Raw genomic sequence first — 10,832 nt, forward strand, 5'->3', positions numbered from 1 at the left:
AAGAAAGCTTCATGCAAGATTTTACTTAATTCAAAATAACAATAAGCTAGCAAAAGCGGCTCACTAAAATGAAGTGAAATATTCAGACAGCAACATTAACAAGTAAAACTATACAGACCATTTATAATAAAAAATTTGTTTCCTTTTCATAGGTACAGAGCTTTATTTTTTTAACATTTATTCATTTTTGAGAGTGAGAGAGACAGAGCATGAGCGGGGGAGGGGCAGAGAGAGAGGGAGACACAGAATCAGAAGCAGACTCCAGGCTCTGAGCTGTCAGCACAGGGCCCAACTCGGGGCTCAAACTCACGGACTGTGAGATCGTGACCTGAGCTGAAGTCTGACGCTTAACCGACTGAGCCACCCAGGCACCCCCATAGGTACAGAGCTTTATTAATAACCAGATAGTCTTCATTTTAAGCCAAAAATCCAAGAAATCTATAAGCAAAATGTGAAATTAAAAATCTGAAGTAAAACATGAAAACTGCAACTAAAAAAAGTTGAACAATTTATCTGAAAACAGCTTTTCCTGTGGATTTGGCATTAGCAAAATCAAAGACAAATTTTGCAAATTGATTTTATTAATAGAATTAAACACTATAGTGGTTACTAAGAAGGTGTTACTTTTAATTTGAAGAGGGAACATTCTGCCATAGATGCTGGGATGGGAATTGATAACAAACAAAATTATTGTAATTAAAAAAACCCTTACATTTATGTTGTGCTTTAATCAGCTAAGGGTGCCATAACATAGTGTAGTAATTCTCACAGTTCTGAAGCCTGGGAAGTTCAAGATCAAGGTGACAACATGGTCAGGTTCTAGTGAGAGCTCTCTTACTGGATTACAGACTTTCTCTCCATGTCCTTACAAGGCAGAGACAGAAAGAGCTAGAAAGATCTCTAATGTCTCTTACAAGAACCCTAATTCCATCCTGAGGGCCCTACTATCATGACCTCATCTAAACCTAAACCTTCCAAAGTCTCCCTCCTCAAATACCATCATACTGGGGATTCAGGCTTTAACATACGAATTTGGGGAAGACACAATTCATTCCATAGCATGGAGTATCACTTCATAAAAGCTATTTTGGTAATTTTGAAAATTGTGTGTTTTTTATTTCAGTTTTTAAAGGTTTTTTAAAAAGCAATTATTATACTGTTAATGATGCTAATAAGTCACTTTATGATAGGAAAAAATAGGATAAAACAGGCAGAGAGGGAAATAATTAGGACCTGAGGTCGCTGGGTGGGGAAAAACACATATTTTGGAACAATGCTGGGAGTGTCGGACCACAGCAAACCCCCTCACGCTTAAGGTTCCTCTTAAGAAAGTAACAGACCACACTTACTCCCCTTCAGGCTTCCCTCAGGAATTTGACAAAAGACCTAACTGAAAATAAGTAGTAGACCATGAAACATATGACCCACAAGGAACGATATGGCCATAGACCACCCCTCATAGAATGGAAACAAGTCAATCAGTAATGGACAACCCAGCACCTAGAATTGTCCAGCCAATAAGGGAGAAGGAACCTGAGAAGGAACAAGTGGGAAGGGAAGGAGGTTGACCAGAACCTTATAAAACAAGACCCTTGCCTATAGTCTTTGGTCATTCACTTTGAATGTCCCCTCTCTGTAAAAAGAGACTTCCTACTACTCTTACTTTCTGATCTTATACTCTAATAAACTTTTGCATGTTGCTTATTTTGTGTCCACCTCTTCATTCTTCAAAGAGGAGAGACAACGAACCCCGGGTATTGAGGTGAAAAAAAAAATCCTGCAACAACTTGAAATTTATTTTGCAGTGCTTTTGTATTTTTCACAGTAAATTTTTCCTTTGTTTAAATTAGCTGGGGTTCAACTAGAAAATATTCACAAATTAGCCATTTCAATTAGTCTTCAAAATGTTACATCTGTTAGAGAAGCTAAAATTCACTTGTACCACTTGTTCCCAAACTTTACTGAGAAAAATCATCTATGGTATTTGTTAAAAATGCAGACTGTTGGATCCAAACCTCAGAGATGAAATCAGTATTGATACGAGAATTCGACTTGGAGATCTGCAGGTTTTGGTTTCAGGTAATTCTCACACACCTGGTGAAATACACTTTGTGAAAAAATAACACCATAAAAAATAATGAAATTATCCTTTTCCCTAAAAACAGCTAAAAATCAAAGGCTGATAATACAAAAGTCTTCTTATTTTTTCGAAATTTCTGCTAATGAAACTTTAAGAAACATGAAGTTAAAAAATCAAAATACAAATAATCATTAAGAGAGGTGACTGGTTGGCTCAGTCGATAGAACATACAACTCTTGATCTCAGGGTTATGAGTTTGAGCCCCCTGTCGGGTATAGAGATTACCTAAAAAATAAAATCTTTAAAAAAAAAAAAAGGAGAAAAAAAAACCCAAATGTGCAGAATTGTGTCATAATATGGTAGTTAAATATTTAAGAAAATCAAACCAAGTTTTAAATTTTTTAAAGATTTTTTTTTATTTAAAAAATTTTTTTTTAATTTAATGTTTATTTATTATTGAGAGAGAGACAGAACACAAGCTGGGAAAAGGCAGAGAAAGACGGGGACACAGAATCCAAAGCAGGCTCCAGGCTCTGAGCTGTCAGCACAGAGCCCAACATGGGGCTCGAACTCACTAACTGTGAGATTATGACCTGAGTCCAAGTTAGAGGCTTAACTGACTGAGCCATCCAGGCGCCCCAAAGATTTTTTATTTTTAAGTAATCTCTACACCCAGTGTGGGGTCAAACACATAACCTCAAGACCAGGAGTCCCATCCCTCAAGCAAATTTTATTCTGGTCACTGGTGATGGCATACTGATTTTTAAATGCATGAGCCTATTTAGTGGTCATGATTGGTTATAACTTCCAACTCTCAGGTCTCCTGGAAAGTAACAAACTTCCATTGAAAGGCTGCCTTCATCAGCTTTATTTCTCCCTTACTTAATCCGTTCTGAGTTAGTAAGAATAAAATTTGGCTTCTTATTTTTCCTTTCCAAACTTTGCAACACACAAACATCTATCTTCTGTATTTTCTAGGTAAAATAAGCAAACAAACAAAACAATACTTCCAGAAAACAACAAACTTAGTTAAAAAATATGTTTCAAGGATTATTAATCCCCTCATTATGATAAACATATTCTTTGTCCATCTAAAACCTGCATGTTACAAAATAGGATAAGTAATGTAAAGACCTTGTCTTCACAAGCTTGTGCCCTATAAGTAGAAACAAGAAATGCCAAGTACATTTAAACATATATAGAAATAGAATTCACACAGATTTGAGAGAATTTAAATTTTATATGGTGACTTGTATTCTACCATACTGCCCTATCAAAGCAGTTTACAGAAAGAGCACATGTATCAAAAATATGGGATGACATTAAAAGAAACAAAAAGAATTGCCTCCAAAGCTCCTTGAAGAGTGGTATTAAGAATTCTAATTCTCAGGGTGCCTGGGTGGTTCAGTTGGTTAAGCGTCGACTTCAGCTCAGATCAGTCTGTGGGTTTGAGCCCCACGTGAGCTCTATGCTGGCTGCTCAGAGCCTGGAGCCTGCTTCAGATTCTGTGTCTCCCTCTCTCTCTCCCCCTCCCCTGCTCACACTCTGTCTGTCTCTCACTCTCTCTCAAAAATAAACATTAAAAAATTTTTTTAAGAAAAAAAATTTAAAAAATAAAGACTTCTAAAAAAGTTAATGTTTATCATCTGATATGTGGGGTCTGAATTTCAACCATACATGTTCAAATATAAGAATAAGAGATCCAAGTTTGTTATAACAAAGTATAATTCAACTAGTATACACTGCAAACTTCTATTATACATTAACAGTCCTCTAACTGCTCTTGTAGATAAAAAGGGAAGGCAAATAGGGTCAAACATTTACTGAAACTGAATGTCATTTATACCTTCCTGAAAAATCAAGTTGCTTAGCAACCCTCTTCCTTGGAAACATGGTTGATAATACCATTTCTTTGAAGTTTTAGTAAGATAAAAATGCTTATCACTAAACTACCAAAGCTTAAGAAGACAGCTTGTCCAAATAACGAGCCATCACATAAAGGCTTCTTGATTATAATACGTTGCCCCAATTAAGACAAAAACTTATACATCTTACCCTCAGATACAGACCCTTCGGCAACTAAAACCTCATGTCAAAAGAGTGTTGAAAATTTTTGGATTTATCACCAAGAGGGACTTTTCCAAGTCAAAAGTGTTGCTGTCGAAAGATAATTTCTCACCACTAATGATCCCCACATCATTCAATTCCTTGTGCAATGCCAGGACACCTATTCCCTAGAATGAAAAATAAAAGTACTCTAAATAAACAAACAAATAAGCAAATCCTTCAATATGACAAGAGGTACCCAAAAATTATCTAACCTTAAAATATGCAGCATACTATCTTCGTCTACTGCAAACTGTTTTATTTATAAAAATACACATTTACATAATTATATGTATGCCATTTTTAACAAAAATAATTTATTCAGCAAAAATGAAATTCAGACTCATCAGCAAATATTTTCCAGCTAAGTCATGTTAGCCATGAACACTACCAAATCAAATAATATGTTCTTTTAGAATCTCTGAGAAAAAAATGCTTTGTAAAATGGAAAAAAATGGAAAAGTCAAAATAATACTTTTGGGAATCTTTCACCAGTCAGTGGACCATCCAATAACTTATCTGTCTTTTTCAACGTGTGGTGCACATACTACTGGTATCACACAGAATGATTGTAGCTGGTACATGGTCAAGAACTTTTTCATTATAATACTAGCATGACTAATATGGATTAGGAAAAATTTTAAATAAACATAACCAGAACATCAAACTAGTGACTTATGTTATTTAAATTGTGGCTAATAAAGGGATGTAATTTTTAAAAGTAAGTTAGTTTTAAAAGTAAATAAAAAGCTAACAAGAAACTAATAATTTGTGTGGTGTGAAAATGTGATGAAAATCATGATGATAAAACTTATGTGATACCGGTTTTTAAGTGTATTAGTTTATTTAGTGACCATAATCACTTATAGTTTGGTAAACATTTATCTTTTTTTAAAAAATTCTTTAATGTTTATTATTTGAGAGAGAGAGAGAGAGAGAGAGAGAGAGAGAGCGAGCAGGGGAGACACAGAATTGGAAGCAGGCTCCAGGCTCTGAGCTGCCAGCACAGAGCCTGATGCAGGGCTCAAACCTACAGACTGAGAGATCATGACCTGAGCTGAAGTCAGCCGCCCAACCAACTGAACCAACCAGGCACCCCAGTAAACATTTATCTTTTAGTTGACAGGAAGAAAACGATTTTGCTCTTCTAGTCTTTTTTTCTTTTTCTTTTTGACAGGAAGTAGAATTTATTGGTGGATATGAATAAGGAGGGGGCACTGCTGAGTTCTCATGAGTGCAGCGTCCAACATTTGTCCCAAGGGGCCACGATTAGGGATGTATTTGACCCCCACCCATCTGGGATGAGCCACTTTTCAGCACCATACCTTCAAATTCTTCCACATTAAACTTAATAAAGCTTCACTCCTTAGAAATGTGGATCTTCTGGTGGCTAGGGAACTTGAAGTTGGCCTTGCATAGGGTCTCAGTCACATGTGCCTTGTTCTGCAGGTTAGTATGGATGGACATGATGACTTGGTCGATGTGGACCCTGGCCACCATCCTAGAGCTTTCCAAAATATCCCGCATACCTGTCTGGAGCCTAGATAGCATGAAGTCAGACATCAATGTCCACTGGAAAGGCCTGTCTCCAAGGTCCCATACAATCAACAGGCTGCATACACTACCAAAGAGGTTACTATTTGCAGCTGTTGCACCCTGGGTATCCTTCTAGTCTTCAGCCAGTTGTGCATCAAGGAGAATTTGCTCTAAAAGTTCAGAATATTTATGTGGGTTATATTAGTAAACAGAGCAAGAACACAGAGCAAGATTTCATAAGCTCAATAGTATTTGCAAAATAGTAGGTGATGCATGTCAGCATTGTAAACACTGGGAGCAGAAAGGGCATCCCAGGACTGTAAAAGTGGACACCAATGTTGTTTACACTACTTTGTTCAGAAGAAAATATCTGCCAATCAGGAAGCCTCTCCACCTCAAAGATTTAAAAATAATGGGAAGAAGTGGCACAGACAGATCCTCAGTGTCCCGCCATGATCCATATACTAAGAAAACAGAATCTAAAAGTGAGACAGTTACATTACCAAGTACTGCAGTATGGAGATGAAAGTGAAAAACTGGCTAACAAAAATAAAGTAATCCATTCAGAGCTGTGGCAGCTACCAGGGCAGCCTATGGCAAGGTGGGTTGGGGAACAGGAGGATTCTTACACCCATTAAGTGTTAAATAATTATCTACTATGGGCAATATTGCCCTACAATAATAAAATCCTGGAAAGATTTCAAAGATTCTTATGATATTTAGGCTTTAATTTTCAAGGTTGTAAAAACAACCATCTCTTTAGGATTGAATAAAAGTATATTCCAAGACTTTTATGGAATAAAAAATATCCAACTTCATTTATAAAGTACTGCTTAATTAGATTGTTGTATGAGAAGACTGCAATTTGTACACTTCTTGGAGGAAGATAATGCAAAATTTAGTGTAATTACAGATGTTATAATTAACAATTAACTAACAGATGTAACTACTTCTAGCCTTTCCAAAGCCTACTTTCCAAAGTAGGAGTCATGCTGGAAAATTGCACAGTAGCCTCTTGGAAAAGAATGTTCGGAAAAGAACATTCTGATTTGATGAGTCTCAGAGAAGACCCCATGGATTGATCCTCCCCAAATTCATTCTCAGTAGGTATATCAAACCAAAGAAAGCATGCTTGCTATTGTTTTGATTGTAGGTGGCTGTATGCCTGACTCAACACCTCTTTCAGGGAGTGACAATGGGGTGAGAGATTGGACAAGGGGCTCTAGGGGCTTCCGATGAGAAGCAGTTAGATCACACGGTGATTTACACCCCAGGATGTGGTAATAAATGTTGGAAACACCAGTATGACAGAACCATAAGGAAAGAATACAGTTAGACTCCAGGCACTCTGAAAGAACAAAGTTATGTATTCTCGAACAGGCACTTGGACAAAAATGGTGGTCACACACCCACTTAATCTATAAATAAGTCAATTATACTAATATGTTCAGCAACTTGTGTCTCCCTGGATCATTGTGATTTAAGGCTTAAATTAGGCATGAGCAGCAATCTCATATCTCCAAAGGAAGTAAACAAAGAGACAAGATAGTTAGGGACCACCATTAGTGGTGGTATTGCTAGCCCATAAATCACAAATCAGATGGGATATCAAGTCTTCTTGATGACAATCTTCCCAATGAGTAGTCACAACTTTGGCAGTGTTATTCTCCTACTCCATAAAATGTGGATTCATCTATTGTTGCAGATTTACTTACTGGAACTTGCAATGATGAGATCAACCTAAGGACATTACTGCATCATCCACTACATTCATGATCTTTAAATATTAGTAGGGTTTAACGAAGAAGGGTAGCAACTGCTTATTTTCTAATAAAATAGAGGAGATAAATTGCTATTCCCCTAAACACTCTGGCCATGTGGGTGAGCATTTTGGAATTCCAAAGGATGAGAGCAGGTAGAGTATCTCTTCCAATTACCCTTCAGAATAATAAACTGGAACCTCTATACCTAACATCTTTTTTTTTTTTTAATTTTTTTTCAACATTTATTTATTTTTGGGACAGAGAGAGACAGAGCATGAATGGGAGAGGGGCAGAGAGAGAGGGAGACACAGAATCGGAAACAGGCTCCAGGCTCCGAGCCATCAGCCCAGAGCCTGACGCGGGGCTCGAACTCACGGAGCGCGAGATCGTGACCTGGCTGAAGTCGGACGCTTAACCGATTGCACCACCCAGGCGCCCCTGTACCTAACATCTTAACTTTGTAGGAGATCAGGAGTATGAAGACAGCATATCTTTACTTTAGGAATTTGGTGTGTTATAAGTGCTAAAATAAGCTAGACTAGTGAGTTTAAGTTGAGGTACTTTCAAATCAAGATTTTGGACCCAGGGTGGGGGAATTGGATTAAGGTGGTCAAAAGGTATAAGTTTCCAGTTATAATATATATAAATTATGGGGATGTAGTGTACATGATTATAGGTAACAGTTGTATATTATGTATTCGAAAGTTGCTCAGAGTATATCATAAAAGTTCTCATCACAAGAGGGCACCTAGCTGGCTCAGTTGAAGGAGCATGTGACTCTTGATATTGGGGTTGTGAGTTCAAGCCCCACATTGGGTGTAGAGATTAGTTATAAATAAATAAAACTTTAAAAAAAGTTTTCATCATGAGAAAAAAATTGTACTGTGTGGCGATGGATGTTGCTAAGTTGATTGTAATCATTTCACAATATATACATACATCCTATCATAATTTTGTACACCTTAAACTTACAGAATGTTACATGTCAATTAATCTCGATAAAACTGGGGGCAAAAAGATTTTGGATCCAGAGATAGGTTACAGTATAGGCAGCCCTTCTTGGGCTCCATACTTCAGAAAGCCAAATGATTTTTTAAACCTCTGATCTTTGAATCTTATCTATGCAAACCTCCCCTCCCCACACAGCCCTGGCCTCCACATACACTGATCATGGGTCAATATGGAGCCCATTTCTCTATCACACCTTTTCTTTGTGATTTCTTATTTGACTCACAGATTTAGAAGTTGCTGTTTAATTTGAAAATATTTGTGGACTCCTCACATTTCTTTCAATTTTATTATTTTTATTCTGGGTAGTGGCTGTCATCAACTTTTCCCACTTGAAGTTAGCTTCTTGGGGGTATAAATTTCTGATTGTCATAAAGTTTGACAAGCTTAGAACCATTATTTCTTCTAATATATAGGTTAGTTATATTTTATATATATCTTATTTAGAATTTATATAGATCACTCATGTCTCTCCCCTCTCCTTTGGTACTTCACTGTACGTTGGTGCACTTCATGCAATCCATGTTTCTGAGGTTCTGCTTATTTTCCCTCAGGTTTTTTCTCTTCTTCAGATTGCATAATCTCCATCAACCTCAAAGTTCACAGATACTTCTGCCAGTTCAAATGCACTGTAGAGACCCTATAGTAAAATCGTTAATTTAAAAATATTTCTGTGTATCCACTATTGGTGAGCACTGTTAACATACCTTACTTTACTTTTAAAGCATGGTTTCCTTTAGTCCTTTGAATATATGGTGGTTGCTTTGAAGTCTTTTTTAAGATTAACATCTGGGTCCCCTTGCAACTACTTTTCCTTTATACTGTGTATCAGTTCCACTTTTCTATTTCTTTGTATGTCTTATTATGTATTTTTTTTTTATATAAAAACTGGGCATTTTAAGGAATCTATTGTAAGCTTTTGCTGTTCTTACGGAGATTTAGTAAATTTTCTTGAAGAAATGTTTCATTTGCTGCGTGCTCATAGGAAAATTTTCAGACTTTAAATGGGTGTTTTAAAATACTTTTCACCAGCTGTGGCTGTAAACCAGGTCCACAGAGTTCCTTGCACTGCCATTCCAGAAGTGGAACCTACTCTGATTTTTCAGGAATAATGTTTGGGTTTTCTTAATGGCTGTTGTAGGAATTACAATATGCATTTTAATTTATCAGTCATCTTTAGATTAATCTGACAAAATAAACTCGAGTATGGCTGTATTTCCTCCCAACTTTGTGTTTTTTTGTCACACACATCCCAATATATATGCTGTAAATTCAATATAGTGTTACAATTATTGCCATAAATGTCTTTTAATTAACAGAAGAAAAAATGTATATAGTCCTATGAAAACTTACCCACAGGGATGCCTGAGTGGCTCAGTCAGTTAAGTGTCCAACTCTTGACGTTGGCTCAGGTCATGATCTCACAGTTCATGGGTTTAAGCCCTGCATTGGGCTCTGCGCTGACAGCACAGAGCTTGCTTGGTATTCTCTCTGCCCTTCTCCCTGCTTGCTCTCTAGCTGTCTCTCTCAAAATGAATAAACTTTAAAAAAAAAAAAAAAAAAGAAACTTACCTACATGTTTATTGTTACCAATAGTCTTCATTTCTTCCAGTGGGTTTAAGTTAATGTCTGGTATCACTTCCTTTCAGCCTTTTAGAACTTGAACATTTCTTTTAAGGTGGGTTGGCTAGCAATAAATTCTATCAATTGTCTGGGAATGCCATTATTTTGCATTTACCTTGAGAGTTTTGCTGGATATAAAATTTTTGATTGACAGTTCCTCTTCTTCCCATTTCAACTGTGTGACTGACTGCCCTCTGGCCTCTACTGCTTCTGATGAGCAGTCAGTCGTTCCTCTACATGAATCGTATTTTCTTGCTGCTTTCAAGAATTTCCCAAGAGTTTGACTATAGTTCCTAGGTGTGGTTCTCTTTGTGTTTATCCTGGGTTTTACTGAAGATCTTGGATCTGTAGGTTAATCTTTTTCATCAAATTTAGGAAATTGTCAGCCATTATTTTTCCTCCTGACCTCATTGTACATGTTTGTATGCTTGATGTTGTCCCACAGATTTCAGTAGGAATCTTGCCTCTAATGAAATGGAGCCCTCTCTTTTAGAAGCATTTGCATTTTTTCTGATTGCATTTAATTTTTAAAACTTACTTCAGTGGCTGTTCAAAATATTCTTTCTTTTAGAAATAGTATTTAGGTTTTTTCCTTTTTCTGCATGCATAGGAGCATAAGAGATGACAAAAGTTAAAATAAGAATTCTTTTATATACAGTGATTAGAAGGGAAAATGAGCATGGAACAGTAGTGTTGCTGCTGAGGAACAGACAATG

The 10,832-nt window shown here is 36.7% G+C and overlaps 1 pseudogene; it reads right to left on the minus strand.

Moving 5' to 3' along the window:
- Window positions 1–5,766: 5,766 nt before the first annotated feature.
- Window positions 5,767–5,877, minus strand: LOC121038380 (uncharacterized; annotated as a pseudogene).
- Window positions 5,878–10,832: the final 4,955 nt, after the last annotated feature.

Source organism: Herpailurus yagouaroundi, unplaced genomic scaffold (genome assembly GCF_014898765.1).
Source record: "Herpailurus yagouaroundi ecotype Mexico unplaced genomic scaffold, PumYag 165, whole genome shotgun sequence".
In the NCBI taxonomy this organism is placed as follows: Eukaryota; Metazoa; Chordata; class Mammalia; order Carnivora; family Felidae; genus Herpailurus; species Herpailurus yagouaroundi.